Source organism: Sciurus vulgaris, assembly GCF_902686455.1.
Source record: "Sciurus vulgaris genome assembly, chromosome: 17".
NCBI classification, from domain to species: Eukaryota; Metazoa; Chordata; class Mammalia; order Rodentia; family Sciuridae; genus Sciurus; species Sciurus vulgaris.
The window spans coordinates 46,400,642-46,427,893 of record NC_136478.1 but is presented as its reverse complement, the minus strand read 5'-3'; positions in this window follow the sequence as shown (position 1 = coordinate 46,427,893).

Below are 27,252 nucleotides of genomic sequence, written 5' to 3'. Positions count from 1 at the left end.
TAGAATAGGGTATAGGGTTAACACATAGTGCTTGGACATGCACTGACAGCCCATCTGTGTGGTAACAGTCAACACGTCCACCTGTTCTTGTAGTAAGTCCACTCTTTGGTTTAGAATCAGGATTCCCGTGGTGAGATGTGTATTGATGTTTTCCTGGGCTGTCAATGCTTTGGCAGTGGCTCGTGACAGATTGTTGAGTGCACGAGCAGTAGGAATAGCAGTTCCTAGGGCAAGTCCAGCTGCAGTGGCAGCAGCCACAGCAGTTGCCACAGCAACAGAGATGGCTATAATAACTGAGATACCAAAATCTCTTTTTGCTCTCACAGGTAGGAAATTCCACTCACTATGATTTAAGGTCACTAGGATTGGAATAAATTAGGAATCCTGGCAATCACAGCCACAGGAAATAATGAAGCATCCCAATAACTAGATACATAACACTCTTGGTTAGTACAGTTAAGGACCTCAGTATCATTATCATTGTTTTTAGTAATGTTAATATTAAACTTAGAACTGTTAGACAGAATGAACGGAAACAGAGACATGACACATACAGGAGTAGGGGAAAGATTGATTAAAGGAAGTGAAATTGGCCTGCCACCCTGTATAAGTATAAACAGGTGTATTACTTCCTTCTATATAGGCTTGCTTTTGACTGCACCTTAGTTGAATGAAAGAGAGAGACTGCCTCCCTGTATCATGGCGGTTTTCTGAGGTGGCTAACCAGAGGAAGCAAAGACTACCTCTTAACTTGAAGTTTAGACTAGTAATAAGTGGCTTTACAGTGGAATCAGCTGGTAGGTAAGGGCTACCTAGAAGTTCTGTACTAGGAAATAATGAGGGAAAACTTGTGCATCATGAGTAATAGGCAAGGGAATAGGCCATGCAGATAGCAGTCCCCAGAATGTATCCCCAAAGTTTTAGGAAGGTTAACACAGCAGGCTTACCACCATCACCATCATTTTGTGTTTTGGTGCCATTTTCTTTCTTGTGGATAGTTCTTACCAAGTGCTCTGGGACCCAGACTGGTTGTTGTTGGTCCTGAGGGAAAAACACAACAGATCCTCACCTCCAAATTAATCTGTGTCAGGTCCTTTCCATGACTCAGTCAAGGTGTCATTACACATTGCTTGTGGATGGCCACCAGAATTTCCACTAAAATGTCTATCAGCCGCAGTACAGCCCATAGCATCCAAATTTAAAAAATTGAGGGTGAATAAAGCAAGGTAAAGTCTGTTCTTGGGAGAGGGCTAATGTCCGTATTCCCCCTTTTTGTTTAGTTTAAGCAGACTTTTAATATTTGATTTCCCCTTTTCCCCTATAGCTTGTCCTTGTGGATTGTAGGGCAATCTTGTAGAATGATGATACTAAACTTTGAGCAAAACTGTTGAAATGAAGAAGAAGTATATGCAGGCCCATTATCTGTTTTAAATGATTTTGGCCTTCCCATAGTAGCAAAGGCTTGAAAACAATGACTGATTACATCTTTTGTCTTTTCCCCTGTATGGGCAGTAGCAAATATATATCCTGAGTATGTATCAACAGTTACATGTACATCTTAAAGTATCAAATTTAGGGATATGGGTGACATCCCTCTGCCATAGATGATTTGGAAGGAGTCCTCTAGGATTGACTCCAAAATGAGGAACAGATAATGAGGCACACAGGCAGGACACTGTTTTACTATATTTCTGGCTTGTTCTTCTGTAATGTTATATTTTATTTTGAGAGTAGTAGCATTGACATGAAAATCTTTATGGAAATTAATTGCTTCTTGTACAATATTAAACGTATGAGGACCTCAAGTAGCTGAGTCTGCAGTAGAATTTCCTTGAGCTAAAGACCCAGGTAAGCTGAATGTGCTCTGATATGGTCTACATATAAGGGTTTCTTTGCAAGTCCCAGAAGAGTTTGTACTTGATAAAAGCATTGTTGTAAGGTAGATTGAGGACTAATGGGTCCAGCTGTCTCAAGCCATGGCACAGTTGGGCAATATAGAGACTGTCAGTATAAATATTTAAAGGTTTCTCAGGAAATTTTGTAACTACACTTAATATCTATTGCTTCAAGGATTTTTTTCAACAGGGAAAAGATGGCTAATACTGTTACCTACATCTGATTTTCTGGTTTTTACAAAAAAATGAGTAACTATAAATGTTTTTATAGGGGGTATCTGATAAATTTGCAAAATTAAAATGCTAAAAAGTCAACTATTAAATATAAAATCAAACACTCTTAACTTCTTAAATTCCATATGATAATAACATAATTGAATCAGAGACAAAAATGAAGCATGGCAGTTGACAGAATGACCACCCCATCATGAATCATCCTATTCTGGGACTAAATAATTTCTTAACCTTGCATGATTTCCAGAATCTGTAGCACAATGTGCACACAATTTTTATTTGAAGTAGCAATTGTGGTTGTGGGGTAACTATTATTGGTCAGTATCTGATATTAAGGGGTGACCAAATCCATTAGCAATGTGTACTGCCAGCACATCAAGGGACCACATGGATTCCATGCTTCCTCTATTAGACTGAATGCCCCAAGAGCAAGAGTTACTTCTGATCCAGAGTGACAAGCATGCTGAGTGCACAGATGCTACCATTAATATATACTGAAGGATTCTTTGACAGTTTAATGCAATAAAACAGAAAAGACTTGAAAGTTTCTTCCAGGTCCTTCTCCCAGAAGCTTGGCTGTACACACTTGGGTGGAAATTACCTGTTCTAGATCCAGTGTAATTTGAGATATGAGTGAGTGTCTTGGTAAACTTACTGTGAGCCTGGGAAGAACCAAATTCTCTCATATCTATCCATTACCAACTCCTTCTCCATCTCCCATGTGGGACCGATATGTGACTCCAGGTCCTTGGGACAGCATTTCACTGCAGATATCCTGAGAACAGGGGCAAGTTTGATGCACTCACCTCTTCTAGTGATTCTTTCCTCAACCTTTGGGGGCTGGGTTTTAACAACACTGCTGTCAAGATCCTAAGGTCCTTGCAGGTTTGAGCTGATAATGACTCAGCTCACAAAACCCTTGGGAAGTTGATTGCCAGGTGTCCCATGAGATATGAAGACACACTCTCTACTGAGGACCACTAATGGCACACATATCCTCAAGAATTCACAAAGTTAAGGGGAAGATGCACTGACACCCATGCATCAGGCAATTACATGATAGCCTTAACAAAGGAAAGGCATGCTTTTCGTTAGTGTGGTCTGAATACTTATGTTCTCCTCAAATTTATATCTTGAAATCATAAACCCCCAGGGTGATGATAAGAAGTGGGAGCCTTGGAAGTTAAGTTCATGGGGGTTGAGCCACAAGCTTGGAATTTTGACCTATACAAAAAAAAAAAAACAAAAAATTAGCCACAAAGAGACCTCTCACGTTCTCCTAGGAGGACACAGCACAGACAGTACACTACCTTACTCTGATTAAGTTGGTATAATAAAATTATAGTATTATATTATAAGGGATGGCTTATAAGCCACACTCTATTTGCACTGTGGAATATCAAGGACCCAGGGAACATTCCTAATGGATGGGAGCTTCTTGTTGTGTCCTCACATGATGGAAGGGACCAGCTAACTTTTGCTGAATATGTTCGCAAGGGCACAAATTCCACTGATGAAGGCTACAGGCTCACAAACTCATAACCTCCCGAAGGACCCCACTTCCTCATACTATCACTGTGGGTGGGAATAAGTTCAACCTAGTTACTTCAGGAAACACAAATCTTCAGATCAGAGCTTCCTATGAGGAAGCAGATCCTCACAAGTCAATAAACATGCTGGGGACTTTATCTTGGACATCTTAGTTTTGAGAAGTACACAATCAGAATTCTGCTGCTCATAAGATATATAATTTCTGGTATTTCACTATAGCAGAAGAAATGGAATAAACTACATATCAAATGAGAATTCTGTCCCTCAACTTTTTCCACCTATATGAACACTTCTCTCAGTTTCAAACATGATATGGACTCTCTGGGCATCCCTCCCTGTGTGCACCTATGTATCATTCAACAAACAACAGCAAGAAGCTCAGGGAAGTTCAATAGGCCCATTCCCACATCCTCCCTTTCTACACATTCAAATTTTAAAACCATCCACAGGGCCCTATTCCTGCAATCAAATGGCCATTTGGCCCAAGTTTTCATAACCAGTCCTCCTCTGAGGTCACCTCTTTAAGGACAGGAGTGCAGCCTTGCTCCTTTCCTGCACTCTGTTCTCAACTCTCTTCTCAAGAGGACCCACCCAACCCCTGGATATAGATGGACCTCCATTCTCCTGCACCTCCTTTTCTCTTTTCCTGCTGTAAGACCTAATCACAGTTGCCATCACTTTACCATGCTCACGTGTGCATTTTCCCCTCTGTTCCCACAGCTGGAATAAAGTTGCAATTTGCTAGGTGCACGACCTTGAGCAAATTAATATCTACATGGATCAGCATCCCTGTTTGGCAAAATGGGTGTGAACTAGCTACTGCTCACAGTGTTCTTGCTGCCAGTGAAAAGAGTCAGGATGAAAGTCCCAAAACACATTAGTCCACCACATGCTCATCAGTGGCTCCTGCTGTCATTAAGTGTCCACCATTTTTAGCTGTCATCCTACTTCACAACATGGTAAAATTGAATACCAGAAAAGTAAAAACCATTTAACAAATTTCACTGGGCAAGCAGGTCCATGACTTTTCTGACTCCTGATTCCCTGCCCACAACCAGAGCTCAGGGTCAGAAGAGTAGAAGTCATATATGAAGAGTTGGCCACTGTAAACACTGCAAAATACAGTTTCACGAATGAACATAAGGGAGAGAATTGTGGGAAGGAGCTGAGTCCTATAGTGAATACCTGCAGGATGCTGAAATTTTAACTTCAGATTGAATCCCTCTATAAGGGCACAAAATGGTAAAGAAAACTCAGCCAAAGAGACAAGTCAGTAGTTGACAGAGACAATGAAGGACACTCTGGAGGTGATCAGGCTGGTTGGTGGTGTACAAGCAGTCAAGTCACAGATGGTAAGGCCCCACATACTTCACATCAATCCTCTTGCTCCTTGGATCTTAGTATCTTGATTCCCAGAACAGCAGGCTTGGCTGAACATGGGAACTCCTGTGTGCTTGCAAGTGAACATTCCCAGGAAATAGCATCTATATATCTCTTAACAAGTGTACTCATTCTACTCAGCCATAAAGAAGAATGTAATTATGTCATTTCTGGGAAATTAAAGAGCCTGGAAAACATCATACTAATTAAATAAGTCAGAAACAGAAAGTCATATTTCTAGTGTTTTCTCTCCTACCTGAAAGGTTGAAAGAAAATGGAATAAAAAAAAGAAAGGGGATCTCACAAAAACAGGAGGAAGAAGAGTGGTGTAGTGCTCCTGGGGGAGAAGATGTGACAGAAAATCAGGCAGTTAGGAATGAGACTGATCAAATGATGTTATGTACATACATAAATATGTCACTGTAAATACACTATTAAGATCATTACAATGCAGTAATAAAAATGACTCTTTTTTGGTACCAGGAATTGAAATTGGGCATTACTGCACTACTGAGTCACAACCCTAGCCCGTTTTTGTATTTAATTTTGAGACAGGATTTTGTTAATTTGCTCAGTGCTTTGTCAACAGAGCTACTGAGGGGTGTCCACCAATAAGGCAAAAATACAAAGCCCTGTCCCACCCTGACTTAGGGAGCATTCACTGTGCACCAAATACTTGCTATATAAGTTATTTAATTCTCATAATAGTAATTTAATTTTCATAATCATTTTGGGAAGCAACTGGCATCATCCCCATCTAACAGACAAATAAATAGAGGCTCTGAAAGGTTAAAAGTTTTATGAAGTCCTATAAATATATAAAAGTCAGAAGTCAAATGCATGCTGATCTACTCCAGACCTTGGTCCATTAATATTTACTGTAGACTAGTTATAACATCTGAAAATGTCCCAGAAAATGTTGATAAATCCAATGCCTGATATTTACTTCCCAGAGTTTCTAGTTTAACTGGTTTGAAGCTACAGCCCAGATATCAGTGTACTTGTGCCTAATCCTCACAATTAGAGATGACATTATTTTTCTCTCTATTGAAAATCAGGGGAAAGTAAGACAAAGAAAAATTGAACTCACTTTCCTAAAATCACATAGAAAATCCACAACACAGCAGGGGTGTCTACATTTCTGTGCCTCTTCAAAGAACTCTCTGTTGCTCCACACAAAAGCGGACTCCACAAAGTTTGGGGGCAAGCCAATCTCTTTGTCACACTCAATCCAGAAGCCTCCCATGGAATAAGTGTACATGTGGGACAGGTTTTAAGGTGGCACCTTGGTGATCAATTGGTCATGTCATTCAAGGGAGTAGGGTAAAACCATGGTCACCAAAGACAAAGTTTAACTGACCCAGGACTGGACTCCATGTGGTGAAAAACTTTTATAGTGAAACTTTTTCATAGTGCATGAAATCCTGTTGTTCCTCCTCCCCAGATAAGTCTTTTCTAATTGCACATATGTTGAAATGCCTCTTCAACTACTTGTGCTTTTATTCTATTTTATATGTTCCTCTAACATAGCTTTGGAAGTCTCATGCTTTGGCATTTGTTTTAATTTTCTTCTGCAGCTTTCAAACCACCCCAGCCCAAACCATGTGAAATTTTAGCCTGTAGGTATTAAAGTTTTCATTTTATATATTTCCATTTAGTTCAAATTTCTGATTCTCTCTAGAAATAACTAATTTTTCATTTGTTGTTGTACCTGTATTAACCCTTCACATGTTTTTCATGGCTGTGATAAGAAACTATCTTCTTATTCCAACACCTGGAATATCACTGGGTCTACTTGAAGTAATTTTACTTTCTTTTGACTCCAGGTCACAGGGCTCTATTTCAACTTTTCTTTAAATGTTTTTTAAATTTTTCTACTTTGTTGTACATGACAGTAGTATGTATTTATAAATTTTGACAAATTTTACATAGAGTGTAATTTTTGGATTGTACATATTGTAGGAACATATCAGTCATGCAGTCATAAATGTACATGAGGTAATAATACCTGTTTTCACTCTACTATCCTTCCTACCTCTGTACCACTTCCCTTACCTTCACTTCCCTCAACCTGTTATATAGTAATTCTATAATACTTTATGTAACTTCATATATAGTGGAGAGGAAATTAAGCCTAATTTTACCTGGTTTCTCTCAGAGAAAGTGCAAGCCTCCCCCAACTCCATTAGTGAGAATAATGACTGCTTGTGCAGGCTCCTTAGAGCAGACTCCCAGCTCACGATCCACCTCAGTTCCCACTATGTTTAAAAGGTCTCTTACCTCCTTAACCTGTGACCTTCAGTTGTTTCTACTTTTTTACTTTTTATTTTATTTCAGATTGATTTTAATATTTTATTCAGAGCTTGAATCATAAAACTATCAGTTTGGAAATGATGACGTACAGAAACCACTGTAACCACATACCAGGTGTTCCATGAGGGAAAAAGCTAGGGAAGAGGGACCCATCACACATCACAGGGAGAGAACCCTCAGAGTCACTGGGAAACCATGGGAGTTATTCCCAAGGTAGGGGAATTGTATATTGTGGAAAGTGTTTCAACTAATTTGATCTTAGGATCAAAATTAGAGTAACTGGAGTTGATAATATAATTGGTACATGATTCCAATCATGATAACTTTCCAGCTTTGTCCAGGGTACTTAGAAAAATATTTGGAGTCTAGTTCTCCCATGTTTGATATTATCCACTAAGGGATAAAGTAAAATTAAGAGAATGGTGACATGTTCCACAGTGGAAGCCACAGTTCTGTATTCTCCAGTGAGATCTTGTCACCTTTCCAAGACATTAAAATATCAGGCCTGCAGACAAAAGATTTAAAGACACCCTATTCTTAAAACTTGCAAATCTTTGGACTCTCTCAGCTGCATTATGTCTTCCTATGACTCAGTCATCTATGTAAGTGCCTTTGTGTCTTCACATGAAGAATTAAGGTACAAATGGATCCAAGAAAGGTTGTGGAAAGAGGAAACTCGAACCTACTAGTGAGATTTCAAGTAGCTGTAGTGGAGACTTCAGCTACAATAGTTCTACTCAGCCTAGAGGACGGTGTGCTGTTCTGTATGACACAATGAAGGTATTTTCTTCTAAGAATGCTTGCTTATTTAATTTAGATTCTCCTTAATTTAGTCAATTTTATAGGGAATATCAATTAATTTTAGTTTTTCTTTTCCTTCTGAATTTCAATCAGATAAAGTACACATGATTTTGTCATCTAGAGATTTTAAACTTTACATACTGGTATATATATTATCAGGTAAGCCATTCATTTTAAATTAAAATTTTTATTATATTTTTGCTTTGTCATCTTCATGAATCAAACAGAACTATTATCAATGTAAGCAATTTCTTTAGTTGAGTCATTTTTAAGTTTTGATATCTTTAAAAGGAAATGACATTCTGTGTACAGAACCTCATTTTATATAGGAAAATCTTACATTGCTATAAACTACCTACTTGCATTTTCTCATGAATTCATTGACTTCAAACTAATTTCACCAATTAAAATTTTTCTTATCAAGTTCTCAGTCAATTAGAAAATGTCAAATGAGAGGTCCATGATAAGAAGTGTTTGGACGTACTTTAAATACTTTAAAAAATCAACAAAGCTGATAATTTCCTATCCTAGCTTCAAAACACCCAGGAATATAAATTTCAGAGTCTGTGTGAGGAATATTTGTGCTCATTAGTCTTCAATGTCTTAGTCAGTAAAAAATGTACACTTTTCAATTTCTGTCACAATGGAAGTGTCCAAATGTGATTTTGTTTAGAAGAACATTTAGATCACTCAAATACCATCCTGTTCTGGTCACTGTACCTAACATTCAGATTTGTCACCAAACTCAACTTTTCATGTTTTTAGCATGAACAGATAAATGTGAACACATTTTCTTTTCTTTTAACTAAGACACAAAAAACGTATGAAAGAGGAAAGCCAAACATGTTGAGCAAGAAAGCAGGACGTGAATTTTAAACACTAAATCAATCAGTGGACATACTGTCCTGCAGATCTGCTTGGGTTTTCCAGAAATGGCAACTTGGGGTCCACAAAGAAGCATCTCTGGGTCTTCCTGTTTCTTTTCTTTAAAAATAACACTTTCTCAGATAGGGCTCACTGGAAGAGCTCTTGCTTAGCACTTGTGAGGCACTGGGTTCCATCTTCAGAACCATACAAAAATAATAAATACATAAAATAAAGGTATTGTGTCCATTCACAAATAAAAATATTTTAAAAAAGAACACTTTCTCTTCTAGTGGATTTATCAAGAGAAATTTAAAATAGCTGTAATGTAAATATTGTAGCCCTACATTTGAACACCAAGCTGTATTGTACAACCATAAAATTTACCAAAAGTAACCAATAATATTCACCTCTATTTCTCACATATAGTTGTCATTCATGTGCACAAATATTGTCCAGGGTTTTGTGTCCCAACCCGCAGGACTTCAACGGGAACCTGGAGGGGGGACGGGGATTGGGAGAGACAAGAGACACGGGAAATGGAGACAAGACAAAAGCCTGATCAAGTCTCGTTTATTAGGGGAATAAACACAGTTAATATAAAGTACAAAAACCAATCAGGGGAAAGTGCACGAAGGCAAGACTAGTCCTCGTGCCAGAAACTCAAATAAAGAAGTGTAGTTGTCCAGTCATGAAGCACCACGCAATCTAGTCCGATGCACCTGGTATAGTCTAACAGGTGTATATACAGGTAGAGGCATGCCCGCTAGCATGTGGCAGGTGCCATCTTAGCTCAACATGATGCGAGGCAGGGCACGTGACCTTGAGGCAGGCAGGGCGCATGACCTGCCGGCTCTAGACAGGTCCCCCTTTTTATTTTATAGAGCTGGAGTGACAATCCCTCGGGAACTGCACCTGTCTTAGGTTTTCCGTGCCAGAGCAACATCCTTACCCATCATTGGATAATGAGGCTCTAGCCCTCATTTTCTGTCTTAGGTTGGTATGCGCTCCCACAAATCTTACCCATCATTGGCTGACCAGTTCAGCACACAGGGGTGATGGTCTATTACGATCTAATTGATCAAATGTTGTACCATCACAATCCATCATCTCCAGTCGATGGTAATAAACCTGAATAGGTTTTGCCTGTATAGCCTCAATTTGAGCTTTGATGAGAGCCATAATCTTGTTGAATACCAAAGGACCTATAGATATGACTAGCAGCAAGCAAGGAGGGGACCTAAGAAGGAAAGGAGATAGGGAAGGAGTCCACTGAATTCACTCCATAGTGGATTATCAGCCAGTGCTCGTCAGCGTTTTTCTAGGTCTTCTTGCAGCTGTTTGATCTTGTCCTTAATGATTCCTGACTTGTTGGAATAGAAACAGCACTTCTCAAGCCTTAGCAGGGTCCTCAAACCCTGCATGGCTGTAGGAGAGCAGTGAACAGGCAGCCATCATCCAGAAAAGCAATGTTTTGTTCATTCCTGTGGAAGGAAAAGAAAAGACTCTCAGGGTTGATTTTATCCCTGGAGGAGGTAACTTCATTAACTTGGTGTACAAGGTGCTCTGGCAGCCATCTGGCTGCATCAGCTTTTTGAGAAAGATGCAGACTGAACCTCAACCCCAGAACAAGACTGGGTCTGGACCATGCCATGAATCATCCAATGGATCTTTCCATTTTACCATGGCAAAATGCTTTTGAGATTCCGGGTGCCAGAAATGATCAGCGGCAGATTTCCCATGATCATTCCATTTTAAAAAATTGAGAATGAGTAAAGCATGATTGAGTGTATTACGGGGAGAACCCTTGATTGGGTACCATTCCCCCTTTTTTATTTATCAATAGTAGTTTTAAGAGAGATGTGCTCTCTCGACATTCCTTGGCCTTGAGGATTATAAGGAATTTCGGTGACATGTTGAATTTGTAATTTTTCACAAAATTTTTGGAGGGTTTTTCTATATATCCAGGGCTGTTATCTGTTTTATTTGTTTAGGATTGCTCAAGGCTGAGAAACAATGTAATAGATGGGCAATTACGTGTTTCGTTGCTTCTCCAGCCTGAAGTGTAGCCAATATAAATCCACTAAATGTATCTATGCAAAACATGAATATATTTTAGATTACCAAACTCTAAAAAATGGGGTAACGTCCATTTGCCACACCATGTTAGGAACAAGGCCTTTAGGATTAACTCCTAGATGTGGAACCGGTAGATGAGTAGCACATGTGGTACAGCCTTTTACTATTTGCCTTGCTTGTTCCCTAGTGATTTTATAGAGTAACCTAAGAGAGCGGGCATTTAAATGATGTAGGTTATGAGTGTCTTGAGCTTGCTTAATATTATCTGAAAAGCTACTGCAACCATTTTGGTAGCTGTGTCAGCAATTCTATTGCCCTTAACTAATGGTCCTGGAAGGCCAGAGTGAGCTCTGATGTGTCCATAAACAAAGGATTCCCTCTATTATGATGAATGTCTGACATTGAAGGAATAGTGATGCTGTTTTAGAAACATGTCTGATCTGAGAGACAGTTTCAAGGGGTGGCATGGAGTGCGCTAAGTAGGCACTGTCTGTGTAGATATTAAGGGTTGATTGGGAAAGGCACCTAAAACGGCAATAAGAGCCTGTAATTCAACAGTTGGGCAGATGTACATTTTGTCTGGAAAGTGACAGTTCTATCAAGGAAGGTGTAAGCAGCTGTTCCTGTGGATGACCCATCAGTAAAGACAACAAGAGCGTTGTGTAAGGGCTCCCTTCTAATAATACGAGGGAACACAAAAGGATGTAGTTTGCAAAACTGAACCAATTTATTTGGTGGATAATGATTATCTATATCACCGGAGAATGAGGCACAAGCTATAGGCCAGGTGTCAGTATTTTGTAACAGCCAATTGACCTGAGATTGGGTGTAAGGTTGAATAATCTTATATGGTTCTATTCCAAAATATTTTCTAGAATCTTCTCTCCCCATGATAATCAGGTCAGCTACTGCATCATAATAAGGCAATAGCACCTTTTTGAGTGAGGAAGGAAGATGAATCCACATAATAGGATTATCTTGCCAGAAAAGACCCATTGGAGTGATGGAAGTATTAAATGTAATGAGTGTTAAGGGATGAAAATAATCAATATTGGTAATAAATTGACCTGCAATAGCATCCTCCACCTTTTTAAGAGCAGCTAATGCATCAGGAGATATAGTCCTGGATGATTGTGGATTAGGATCTCCTTTTAATATCTCAAACAATGGTTTTAACTCCCCTGTGGTTAATTTAAGATATGGTCAAAGTCAATTATATCACCTAGAGCTTCTGGAAGTCATTAAGTGTATTTAAACGATCTCTCCTGATTGTTGCCTTTTGATTAATAATCCTAGGCCCATTGAGCAGGAAACCTAGGTAAGTATAAGGGTCTTGTAACTGAACTTTTTGTGGAGCAATTTGTAATCCTACTGTAGTCAGCTGCTGTTTAAGCTGTGTGAGACATAGTAATACTTGTTCTCCTGATTGTCCTGCTATGAGTATATCATCCATATAATGAATAATATACATTTGTTTCCAAGACACGAGCAACAAATTTTTGGCATAAGGTTGGACTATTAGCCATTCCTTGTGGCAATACTTTCCACTGATATCTTTTCATAGGTTCTCTAAAATTTATTGATGGTAGATTAAAAGCAAATCTTTTTTGATCATCTACATGTAGAGGGATAGTAAAAAAAAACAGTTTTTGAGGTCAGTAATTACCTTAAAATATCCTTGAAGGATGGCTACAGGAGAAGGCAGCCCTGGTGTAGGGCTCCCCTGAGCACCATAGTGACATTGACAGCCCTTAAGTCCTGTAGTAATCTGCATTTACCAGATTTTTTCTTAATTACAAATATAGGAGTATTCCAATGAGAATTACTCCCTATGATATGTCCGGCTGTTAGCTGTTCCTGCACTAACATTTGAGCAACTTCAAGTTTTTCAGACGTTAGCGGCCATTGATCAACCCAAACTGGTTCATCTGATTTCCAAGTTATTGGATCTGCACACAGTTGGGGTGCAGGCATGTCAATAGCCGAAATCAAAAATTTCCCAAGCCTTTTCTGTCAATCTGTCCTACATTGGGAAGGACATTTACCATTTTCGGCCTTTCCTAGCCCTTTTCCTGGTGTATATCCCTGAGATAGCATTTGGGCAGCAACCATTTCATTGGGGCTGCACATGATTACTTTCATCTGAGATAATAGGTCTCTTCCCCACAAATTAACAGGCAAATGAGGTATGATATCAGGCTTAATGAGACCTGTGTTGTTTTATTTGTCTCTCCAAGTGAGGTATTTAGAACTCTGCTTTGGATTTGTACTTTGACCAATACCCCTAAGATTAGTCATAGTTTCTGTGGTAGGCCAAGAGAAGGCCAATCCTCTTGTTTAATTATGGTCACATCTGCTCCTGTATCTATTAGACCTTTAAAGGATTTGCCATCTAGCCATAAGATCAAAGAAGGTTTTTGATCAGTTATGTGTTGTACCCAAGATACATTAGAGGATCCAAAACTTTCATATCCTCTCCTAGGATTTTGAACTGGGTGTTTGGTTGGAACTAATGGTAACAGTATCAGCTGTGCTATTCTTCTCCCTGAGTAACAGTAATAATGTTGTTATCTGTTTTAGCCATGATCTTAATTTCTCCTAAGAAATCTTGATCTACACTCCTGGGAGTACTTGTAACCTTTCATGGTAGAACTACTTCTTCCTAAAATCAAGCCAAAATAACCTGAGGGCAATAGGCCAAAAATTCCAGTATTCAAGGCTTGAGGGCCCATGTCAGGAGTTTACTACAACATGGGAGGTGGAACCGAGGTCCAATCCTGCGCTCCCTGGGGTTGCTCTACTGAGGTCTGAAATGGATTGTTGTTGCTGCTGTTGGCTGGGATGAAACTGATTGCCCCATGTGCTTGTTTCAGGGCCTGAGATGGGCCCCTCCTCCGTTTCCCTGATGTGGCGGAAGGGAATTCCCTGATTGTCTCTTTTGGACTTGCATTCATTAGCCCAATGTTTTCCTCTCTTGCACCTAGGGCAGAGACCAGGTATTTTGGCCTCAAGAGTTTTTTGTAAATCTGATCTGCAGTCTTTGGCAAAGTGTCCACCCTTGCCACATTTAAAACAGGCCCTTTTGTTTTTGTCTTTATTATTAAGAAAGTCCCTCACTGTCTGTCCACTGAAAGCAGCTGCCATTGCTAAGCCCTGTCGATAAGAAGGTCCTATATCTGAGCACAGATGAATATATCCTGTTAAATCTGTCTTCTTTCTGTATGGTCTTACAGCGGCTTGGCATGCAGGATTGGCATTTTCATAAGCAAGTTGCTTGACATAGTCAAGACCTGCATCAGAACTGCCAAAAATATGACCAGCTGTTGTTATAAGTCGGTGAACAAAGTCAGCAAGGGCTCATCGGGACCTTGTTTGACTCCTGTAAGAGACATGCTGATGTCTCCCTTAACAGGCAATTTTCTCCAGGCCTTAGTGGCTGCCGCCTGTATCTAAGCATATGCTCCAGGGTCATACTGCATCGGATTGTCTGAGGTTTCATAATCACCTACTCCAGTGAGCATATCAAAAGTCCACCCATTTCCTGCTTGTTGATTTCTTTTATCTGTCTCTTTGCAATTTTCAAATATTCAGACTTCCAAAGCAAGAAGTCACCTCCAGTCAGGGTGGTTCTAACAAAAGTATTCCAGTCCTGTGGTGTTAATCAATTTTCTGCTATGGAGTCTAAAATAGCAAGGGTGTATGGTGCTGTAGCTCCGTACTGAGAAACAGCAGTTTTTAATTCTTTATGATAGTAAAATCAAAGCCAGTGTGGTGCCTCCAGGGTTGTCCCTGGTTATCCCTTGTCTCAGTAACAGGGAAAGCACTTAGAGGAGGGGGTTTTAAATCCCTGTTGATTAAAGGAACTCCTCCTCTTGGACACTGTTGTCCAGATAGAATTTGAGGGTGAATATCCCTTTTAAATCCATCAGGACTGGGCACTGACTCATTGCCTGTCTTTAATTTTTGTAACCTGGTAATCAGAGCTTGGTATTGTTCCTCTAGATTTATTTGTTCCTCCAAATGTTTAATTTTTCTTTAAAGTCTTCCTTTGGATCTATCACCGCCATTGCCATAGAAGCAGAGGGTGTGCGATAGGGAGGTGGATATGAGAAAACGGACTGTCCTTGTTTAAGTGGGAAGTCGGGATTATGATATTTTGAGGCTTCCTCATTTATGAGGTCCCAATCAACTTCCTCATTATCTATTTTATTCTCGTTTGAAGGGTCTTTAAAATGAGTCAATGAAGGATAAATTTTAGGTGGAGCTTCGTTCTGATGTTGAGTTTTCATTTTAACATCTGTGCTGCCTGCATCTGGAAAAGGACTTGTACTTCCTCATCTTCACTCTCAAGGGAAATAAGATCTCCCTCTTCCTTATCCTCGGAGGGCTCTCCCTGAAGATCTTGTTTGATGCTGCTTTTAAAATGTCCTCTGTCTGAGTAACTGCTGCTGCTATATCAGAATCATTTGTTATATGTTCTAAAAGTTTCTTTATGAGACTCCAGTAAGCAAAAGCTGTAATGGGAACTTTATCTGGGCCAAACGTTCTGTGAAAATCTCCCAAAGCATCTCCCACCCTATTCCAACTTCTTATATTAATGCTTCCTTCTTGTGAGAACCACGAACAGATGTCCTTAATAAGGTCAAAAAACTTAAAAAGATCATTACTCTTAACCTTTTCTCCCCGTGTCTTTAAAGCTTCTTTTAATTGCTTAACAAAAACTTTATGCTTACTTAATTCTTGTCCCATACTTAGGCGCTACTGTACCTTTAAGAATGGCGCAGCAGACTCCCGTGGCGATCTTTCTTGAACTGATTTCTACTTTGTTCGCCGAACCATTAAACGCCTCTTCCCTCGCGAATTCCCCCGTATCCAAAGCCACACCATTGGGCGCTAATTGTCCCAACCCGCAGGAATTCAACGGGAACCTGGAAGGGGGAGCGGGGGACTGGGAGAGACAAGAGACATGGGAAATGGAGACAAGACAAAAGCCTGATCAAGTCTCGTTTATTAGGGAAATAAACACAGTTAATATAAAGTACAAAAACCAATCGGGGGAAGTGCGCGAAGGCAAGACTAGTCCTCACGTCAGAACTCGAATAAGGAAGTGTAGTTGTCCAGTCATGAAGCACCGCGCAATCTAGTCTGATGCACCTGGTATAGTCTGACAGGTGTGTATACAGGTAGAAGGCACGCCCCGCCAGCATGTGGCAGGTGCCATCTTAGCTCAACATGATGCGAGGCAGGGGCATGACCATGAGGTAAGGCAGGGCACGTGACCTTGAGGCAAGGCAGGGCGCATGACCTGCTGGCTCCGGACAGTTTTGCTAATCATGTTGCTGGATTTTGTGTATTTCATGGAAGTTGTGCCCACAGGACTGAAATTTGCTGGGTGCTTGTTTTGCCTTTCCTGAGGTTCCAGACATTGCTCCCCACTGCTCTTCATAGATTTTTCAGCACAAGTAGTGATACAAGGTAGAGGGTGCTGCTTTTATGAGTCTCAGCCCCAAGGACATTTGTTTGACAAATGTAATGGCAGGACCAGTATTACTTCCCAGAACCCCTTTGTGCATTTTTACAGTAATGAATAGAAGGGAGGATGTGAGAATTAGCATAAGTTGTGAAGTTGAGTTGTGTGATAATGACAATCCAAAGTATGTGAGGATGTACATCCATACTCAGTGGTGAATAAGTAATAGGATTTACCTGTCATGTCATCAATGAGAGAGGGCAGGTTGATGCTCACACTACAGATGAGAGAACAGATGTGTGCTCCCTTCACTCCTTCAGCCTTCAATCTGCTCATCCAGGAGGTCCTAATAATCCAAATTCCATCGGGCCCACAGAGGGGTCCTCTTCCTGTAATACTCTTTAATTCTGTCCTGATCTCCAGCTCATGTCTACTGCCTGAGCAGTCAATAATAGTTTGGGGAATATGTATAATGATGTATCATTTAGTTGTCCATGATTTTGTTGACGGCAGAATGGCACAATGTCTAATATGATCCAGATAATCAGGGAAGTCTTAACTCTGAGGATTCCCCATTCATCACCTGTAACAAACCATTTTTTTAACATTTCTTTTTTTATGTGTGATCTGTTTTTCCATCTACTTACTTGGTTCATCCTTCCTTTTGCCATATATGGGTTTTTCAAATGTGAACTATTTCAGAAACTAATGCTAGATTTACTGTTATTTATACATCCTTACACACAGAAAGTCTACTCTTGGGGCAACTTGATTTCTCCAGTGAGTTAAGTGAAATATTAGAGTCTGGTACAAGAGGGCATTCGTGAACCAAGCTGGCAGCATCATTCCTAAGACCATTTAGTGAGAAATGTTTTTCAGATTACCCAAAGGACTTCAGAGAACTTCTGTTCTTTCCCCTCATTTCCTAAACTGCGTTATGCTAAGCATGATCACAAAGGGTAACAGCTGGGAAGGGATGTGCCAGAGGATTCTCTTAATTCATGTTTATGAATTGTTCCCATTTTCCAGGATGCTTTCTAACAACAATGATTCATCAGCATGGAAATAACTATAGAACTTTCTTTACCAAAATACTATATTTGCATAATATTAATCATATATAGTTGATGTGCAATATTTAGTGATATGATTGTGGCTTAAAACTGGAGATAGCAGTATGCATAGAAGAGTATTATTCTGTGATTTCTTATGGCACCACATAATGGAAGATTAGTTATGCTTAGGTTTACATCAAAATGTGTCACTGTCTTTTATGGATTTATCAAGAAAGAGTCTAAGCTTTTCCTGTTACTCATACAGAAATTCACTTTCAGAAAACAATTCTCCAATGGTTTTAAGGCAATGAAAAACCAAATCCATGAATTCCTGAGTATGATTGCAAATTCATAGCATCTGTACACACAAACTTGTCATTTCTCCTGATAGTATGACCGCAGATTTCTCAGTCACACTGGGCTTAATGTTATCCAAAGGCATTGAGAAGCAGGTCATTAAAACCTATCATTCAATGCTTCATTTTTGTAAGACTCAAGTGCTTAAAATGAATTGAAGCAGATTCTATATATTCCAGGAGTAATGTGATAGAATTAATTTTTGTTTTCTTTTGTTTCATAAAACACATATTTTCCTTGTTGGTGAGAGAAGGCAATTTTAAACTTTTCTTATTTTTTTGGTACCACAGATTGACACCAGGGTGCTCAACCACTGAAACACACACACAGTCCTTTATATTTTATTTTACTTATTTTGAGACAGGAATTCTATAAGTTTCTTAGGGTCTTGCTAAGTTATGGAGGCTGGCTTTGAACAAGCAATACTTCTGTCTGAGAATCATCAGAAAGTTCTATTACTAATGTGCCACTTTACCTGGCCTAACACAATTTCAAAAGATTATTTATTACTTGCTAATATGTATCCACTTAATTTGTGCTATAAAATATGCACTAAAATTTTAAAATACATAAAATATATTTTTAAGAATGGGCGGGGAAGATCCAAAATGGTGGACTAGAGGAAGGCTGCTTTACTTGTCGCTCCCTAACTCAGGTTTCAAGCGGAGGACATCTGTTTCTTGGTGAGGCAGTTTTTGCTGCTTATTTATCCCCTGCTGTTTGCCCCATTTGTCTGCTGTGACCACCTGCAGTCTGCCAGCATATTGACGCCTTTTTGAGTGCAGATGGCTCACTGTCAGGCACCTATCATCTGCCATTTACCTGTCTCTCACCTGTCCATCACCTGCCTTACACCTATTCATCATCCACCACCTGAGGTTCACCTCCTGGTAATCCGACAACAGTCAGAAAACTGATCGCCAACTGCCAGTGGAGCGCCAGCTGCCTGTTGTTGCCTGGAAGTTCACTGTGACAGTACCTGCAGGTTTGATTACACATGGCTGCCACCATTTTGAGACAACAGCCAGGCCCTGTAGGACCACTGGCTCCTGAGCCCTGTCTCCAGGATCCCTCAGACCCACCAATCACTCCCTGCCTCTGGGGCCCTCACATCGACTGACTGTTCCCTGCCGCCAGGACCCCCAGACCAACTGACTGCGTCCCATCACTGGGACCCCATACCAACTGATTGCACCTGGCCTCCAGGATCCTGCAACCGCACCAAACACACCTGACATCCAGTACCCCTGCCTGAACAACCACACCCCACCTCCAAGACCTGCAGCTGACCACGTCCACATGCTGAGCTGCAGGTCCCCACTTGAAAACACATTTCAAAGCCAGAGCAGCCATCTTGGATAATCCTGGAAGCTGGAGCTCTGATCATTAGGTGGGGCAAATCCAATCCTGAGATGCCTGCTTGAGACTTGAAGCTCAATGTCAGGTACCTCTCATGCATCAAGCTACTGAACACTGGGAGGTTTCATTACTATATGACTGTTATACTGGAGAATTTCTTATCTCTCCATATTGAAAAATTTTAAGTTTTTACTTCTTTACTTTTCTTGTCTACTTTTCTTGCTCTCTTTTCCTTTTGTTTTCCTGTTCCTTCAGTGTCTCTTTCTCTCTTTTTTGCATGCTAACATCCAATTTCTTTTGATTACACTCTCACACTTTCTATTTTCTAGGACTTCTGTATATTCTTTTCTTATCCCATTAACAGCTACATTCTGCATCCCTCTGCATCCTCTTTGGATTCCATTAGAAACTGCAGACCTTATTGCAAATCTGTTTGTTTTACTGAAGATAATATTTGAACTCATTCTGTTTATTATGACAATTTTGCTATTGTCCTCATAGGGGCTATTTGGTCTAGGATTGCATAGTGTCTTAATTGGGCACTGCTAATATTGATCTCCCCTTAAAGAAAGGGTTTTGGAAACCTATAGGGCCACTATACGCCTATAGGGGGAAATCTGCCATACCCCAGATCTGCACTGCTAGAGGGGAAGATAAATAAACAACATGAAAAAACAAGGGAAGAAAATGATCCAAACAAATCTAGATTCTATATTAATAGAATCCAATGACAGTATGTTAGAAGAAATGTCAGGAAAAGACTTCAGATTATACATGATTAAGATGATTTGCAAAGCAAAGGGTGAGATAAGAGAGCAAATGCAAGCAATGAATAATAATACCAATAAGCTGAAAAAGCACCTGCAGGAAGCAAAAGATCATTTCAACAAAGAGATAGAAATTCTAAAAAAAAAAAAAAAAACAAACAGAAATCCTTGAAATGAAGGAAACAATAAACAAAATAAAAAACTCAATGGAAAGCATCACCAAAAGACTAGACCACTTGGAAGACAGAACCTCACACAATGAAGACAAAATATTTAATCTTGAAAATAAAGTTGCCCAAACAGAGAAGATGGTAAGAAATCATGAACAGAATCTCCAAGAACTATGGGACATCATGAAAAGTACAAATTTAAGAATTATTGGGATTGAGGAAGGCACAGAGATACAAACCAAAGGAATGAACAACCTATTCAATGAAATAATATCAGAAAATTTCCCAAACCTGAAGAATGAAATGGAAAATCAAGGACAAGTGGCTTACACAACACCAAATGCACAGAATTGCAACAGATCCACACCAAGGCACATTATAATGAAAATGCCTAACATTCAAAATAAAGATAGGATTTTGAAGGCCATGAGAAAAAAGCATCAGATTACACATAGGGGAAGACCAATAGCAGCTGACTTTTCAACCCAGACTCTAAAAGCTAGAAGGGCCCAGAACAACGTATTTCAAGCTCTGAAAGAACATGGTTTCCAACCAAGAATCCTATACCCAGCAAAACTAACCTTCAGATTTGAAGATGAAATAAAATCCTTCCATGATAAACAAAAGTTAAAAGAATTTACAAATAGAAAGCCTGCGCTACAGCATGTTCTCAACAAAATATTCCATGAGGAGGAAATGAAAAACAACAATGGAGGTCAACAAAGGGAGGAACTACCTTAGAGAAAAACCACTCAAAGGAGAAACCAAACCAATGTAAAAACCAAAAATAAGCCCAAATAATTGGGAATACAAATCATATCTCAGTAATAACCCTGAATGTTAATGGCCTAAACTCATCAATCAAAAGACATAGAAAGGCAGAATGGATTAAAAAGAAAGACTCAACAATATGCTGCCTGCACAAGACTCATCTCATAGAAAAAGACATCCACAGACTAAAGTTGAAAGGATGGTAAAAAACCTACCATGCACATGGACTTGGTAAAAAGTGGGGATTCCCATCCTTATATCAGATAAAGTGGACTTCAAGCCAAAGTTAGTCAGAAGCGATAAAGAAGGACATTTCATACTGCTTAAGGGAACCGCAAAGCAGGAAAACATAATGATAGTAAATATTTATGTCCCCCAAAATGGTGCATCCCTGTACATCAAACAAATCCTTTTCAATTTCAGGAATCAAATAGACCACAAAACAATAATTCTGGGTGACTTTAAAACACCACTGTCAAACTAGATAGATCTTCCAAACAAAAACCAATGAAAGAAACCATAGAACTCAATAACACAATCAATAACCTAGACTTAATAGACATACATAGAATATTTCATCCATCAATGAGTGGATTCACTTTCTTCTCAGCAGCACATGGAACCTTCTTGAAAATAGATCATATGTTATGATACAAAGCAGCCCTTAGGAAATGCAAAAAAATAGATACTGCTTTGTGTTCTATCAGATCATAGTGGACTGAGAGTAGAAATCAATGATAAAAAAAGAACAGAAATTACTCCAACACCTGGAGACTAAATAATATGCTATTGAATGAAACATGGATAACAGAAAACATCAGGGAGGAGATAAAAAAATTCTTAGAGAGGTCAATGAGAATGACAATACAACATATCAAAATCTCTGGGTGCTATGAAAGCAGTACTAAGAGGAAAATTCATTGCATGGAGCGCATTCAAGAAAAGAATGAAAAGTCAACAACCAAATGACCTAACATTACAGCTCAAAGCCCTAGAAAAAGAAGAACAGAATAACAGCAAAAAGTAGGAGAAGACAGGAAATAATTAAAATCAGAGTTGAAATCAATGAAATTGAAAGAAAAGAATCAAATAAAAAATGGACAAAACAAAAATTTGGTTCCTTGAAAAAGTAAACAATATAGACAAATCCTTAGCCACACTAAAAAAGAGAAGGAGAGAGAAAAGTCAAATTACTAAAATTCATGATGAAAAAGGAAATATCACGAAAGACACCACTGAGATACAGAACATAATGAGAAGCTACTTTGAAAATCTGTATTCCAACAAAATTGAAACTACTGAAGACGTTCACAAATTTCTAGAGACATATGCTCCTCCTCAACTGAACCAGGAGGACATACACAATTTAAACAGATCAATATTAAGCAATGAAATACAAGAAGCCATTAAAAACCTACCATCCAAGAAAAGCCCAGGACCAGACAGATTCTCCTCTGAGTTCTACAAAACCTTCAAAGAAGAACTCATTCCAATACCTCTCAAAGTATCCAAGGAAATAGAAAAGGAGGGTACCCTACCAAACTCATTCTTATGAAGCTAACATCACCCTCATATGCAAACCAGGCAAAGACACATCAAGGAAACAAAATTTTAGATGAATTTCCTTGATGAATATAGATGCAAAGGTCCTTAACAAAATATTGGCAAACAGTATCCAAAAACATATTAAGAAAATCGTGCACCACAATCAAGTGGGGAACATCCCTGTAATGCAAGGATGGTTTCTCATCCGTAAATCATTAAACATAATCGATCGTGTCAATAGACTTAAGGATAAGAATTATATGGTTATATCAATTGATCCAGAAAAAGCATTAGACAAAATGCAACACCCGTTCATGCTCAGAACACTAGAAAAAATAGGGATAGTAGGAATATAACTGAACATTGTAAAGGCTGTTTATGCTGAGCCCATGGCCAACATCATTCTTAATGGAGAAAAACTGAAACCATTCCCTTTAAATATGGGAACAAGACAGGGATGTCCTCTTTCACCACTTCTATTCAACATTGTCCTCAAAACTCTAGCCAGAGCAATTAGGCAGACAAAACAAATTAATGGAATACGAATAGGAAAAGAGAAACTTAAGTTGTCACTATTTGATGATGACATGATTCTATATTTAGAGGATACAAAAAAACTCCTCCAGAAAACTTCTAGTTCTTATCAATGAATTCAGCAAAATAGCAGGATATAAAATCAACACGCACAAATCTAAAGCATTTTTATACGCAAGCGATGAAACATCTGAAAGGGAAATGAGGAAAACAAATCCATTTGCAACAGCCTCAAAAAAAAAAAAATACTTGGGAATAAATTTAACCAAAGAGGTAAAAGTTCTCTACAATGAAAACTTCAAAACATTGAAGAAAGAAATTAAGGAAGACGTTAGAAGTTGGGAAATCTCTCATTTTCTTGGATAGGCAGAATTAATATTGTCAAAATGGCCATACTACCAAAAGCGCTTGGCAGGTTCAATGCAATTCCAATTAAAATCCCAATGATGTACCTTACAGAAATAGAGCAACCAATCATGAAATTCATCTGGAAGAATAAGAAACCAAGAATAGTTCAAGCAATCCTTAGCAGGAAGAATGAAACAGGGGGTATTGCAATACCAGAACTTCAACCATAGTACAAAGCAATAGTAACAAAAACAGCATGGTATTGGCACCAAAATAGACAGATAGAACAATGGTACAGAATAGAGGACATGGACACAAACCCAATAAATGCAATTTTCTCATAGTAGACAAAGGTGCCAAAAATATACCATGGAGAAAAGATAGCCACTTCACCAAATGGTTCTGGGAAAACTGGAAATCCATATGCAGCAGAATGAAACTAAACCCCTATCTCTCACCCTGCACAAAAATCAACTCACAATGGATCAAGGATATGCAGAGACCCTGCAACTTATAGAAGAAAAAGTAAGTCCAAATCTTCAACTTGTTGGCTTAGGATAGACTTCCTTAACAGGACTCCCATAGCACAAGAAATAAAAGCAAGAATCAATAACTGGGATAGATTCAAACTAAAAAGCTTTCTCTCATCAAAGGAAACTATCAGCAATGTGAAGAGAGCGCCTACAGCACGGAAGAATATCTTTGCCACTCATACTTCAGATAGAGCACTAATTTCCAGAATATACAAAGAACTCAAAAAACTCTACACGAAGAATACAAATAACCCAATCAACAAATGGGCTAAGGATATGAACAGACGCTTCACAGAAGAAGATCTACAAGCAATCAACAAACATATGAAAAAATGTTCAACATCTTTAGTAATAAGAAAAATGCCAATCAAAACTACACTAAGATTCCATCTCACCCCAATTAGAATGTTGATTGTCAAGAATACAAGCAACAATAGGTGTTGGCGAGGATGTGGGGAAAAAGGTACACTCATACATTGCTGGTGGGGCTGCAAATTAGTGCAGCCACTCTGGAAAGCAGTGTGGAGATTCCTTAGAAAACTTGGAATGGACCCACCATTTGACCCAGCTATCCCAGTCCTTGGCCTATATTCAAAGGACTTAAAATCAGCATACTACAGAGATACAGCTACATCAATGTTCACAGTTGCTCAATTCACAATATCAAGATTGTGGAAGCAACATAGATGTCCTTCAGTTGATAGATGGATAAAGTTCTGTCCAGCGGAACCAGCATGAAGAAAGGAGACATCATTAATCTTTAGTTTGACAAAACTTATTGCATCCTCCCTGTTTCTCTGTCTCCTGCCTTCTTCTTATTATCTTCCTTCTTCTTCTCTCTCCCTCTCTCCTCCCCAGGCTCCTAGCTCATCAGCCTATTATAGCAAAGCTTTCTCTCACGCAGGAGAGCTTGCAGAGGAATGTCAGCATAACACTATATAAATCACATGCTGTCTATGCACGGCATAATACTAGATAGCCAATCCTTGAGCCTGGTGTTAACACGTCATAAGTGTCCAAGGAACTAGTAACAGCAAACAACCTATTTAGGTACTTCCTTATTTTGCAGCCAGTGCCCTTTGGTTCACTGCCAGGCGTCATCTTGTCCAAGATGACTCTCAAAAGCTCCCCCTTTATTTTATTAAAAGAAAAGGACAGCAACTGTGCCTGCTTAGGTACTAGAGTCAGACTTTATCCTTACCTGTCATTGGGAGTCAAAGAGCTGTTGACATGCTTTGATCCCTGTCTTAGGTTGGTATAAAATCCACCCTGTTTTTACCCATCTTTGACTACCAGCCCTGTAATTGGGAGAGCCAAATCTGTGATTCAGAGCCCTGATCCATGGCCACAAGGGCTTGCTATACCACTAAGGTTTGCTGTCTTTGATGACTCCTTAAAGACAACAGATATCTGAGCAGCAATAATAAAGGCAAGAACAACAATCCCATCATAGCAAAACTTCCCATCCATTTTTTACCAAATTGTAATGCTGACTGTAAGAAACTAATGACTTCTGGCATACCTGGGACCTTGACCTGAGTACTATTTATCACAAATATAGAATTTCTTAATAGGGTAGTCAAATTAGTAAACTCTTTAGTCCATGTCCCATTAAGCATACTTCCAAGCTGTTCGGACAGATTTGCAGCAGCAGTAATATTAGAATAGGGTATAGGGTTAACACATAGTGCTTGGACATGCACTGACAGCCCATCTGTGTGGTAACAGTCAACACGTCCACCTGTTCTTGTAGTAAGTCCACTCTTTGGTTTAGAATCAGGATTCCCGTGGTGAGATGTGTATTGATGTTTTCCTGGGCTGTCAATGCTTTGGCAGTGGCTCGTGACAGATTGTTGAGTGCACGAGCAGTAGGAATAGCAGTTCCTAGGGCAAGTCCAGCTGCAGTGGCAGCAGCCACAGCAGTTGCCACAGCAACAGAGATGGCTATAATAACTGAGATACCAAAATCTCTTTTTGCTCTCACAGGTAGGAAATTCCACTCACTATGATTTAAGGTCACTAGGATTGGAATAAATTTAGGAATCCTGGCAATCACAGCCACAGGAAATAATGAAGCATCCCAATAACTAGATACATAACACTCTTGGTTAGTACAGTTAAGGACCTCAGTATCATTATCATTGTTTTTAGTAATGTTAATATTAAACTTAGAACTGTTAGACAGAATGAACGGAAACAGAGACATGACACATACAGGAGTAGGGGGAAAGATTGATTAAAGGAAGTGAAATTGGCCTGCCACCCTGTATAAGTATAAACAGGTGTATTACTTCCTTCTATATAGGCTTGCTTTTGACTGCACCTTAGTTGAATGAAAGAGAGACTGCCTCCCTGTATCATGGCGGTTTCTGAGGTGGCTAACCAGAGGAAGCAAAGACTACCTCTTAACTTGAAGTTTAGACTAGTAATAAGTGGCTTTACAGTGGAATCAGCTGGTAGGTAAGGGCTACCTAGAAGTTCTGTACTAGGAAATAATTGAGGGAAAACTTGTGCATCATGAGTAATAGGCAAGGGAATAGGCCATGCAGATAGCAGTCCCCAGAATGTATCCCCAAAAGTTTTAGGAAGGTTAACAACAGCAGGCTTACCACCATCACCATCATTTTGTGTTTTGGTGCCATTTTCTTTCTTGTGGATAGTTCTTACCAAGTGCTCTGGGACCCAGATAGGTTGTTGTTGGTCCTGAGGAAAAACACAAACAGATCCTCACCTCCAAATTAATACTGTGTCAGGTCCTTTCCATGACTCAGTCAAGGTGTCATTACACATTGCTTGTGGATGGCCACCAGAATTTCCACTAAAATGTCTATCAGCCGCAGTACAGCCCATAGCATCCAAATTTAAAAAATTGAGGGTGAATAAAGCAAGGTAAAGTCTGTTCTTGGGAGAGGCTAATGTCCGTATTCCCCCTTTTTGTTTAGTTAAGCAGACTTTTAATATTTGATTTCCCCTTTCCCCTATAGCTTGTCCTTGTGGATTGTAGGGCAATCTTGTAGAATGATTGATACTAAACTTTGAGCAAAACTGTTGAAATGAAGAAGAAGTATATGCAGGCCCATTATCTGTTTTAAATGATTTTGGCCTTCCCATAGTAGCAAAGGCTTGAAAACAATGACTGATTACATCTTTTGTCTTTTCCCCTGTATGGGCAGTAGCAAATATATATCCTGAGTATGTATCAACAGTTACATGTACACATCTTAAA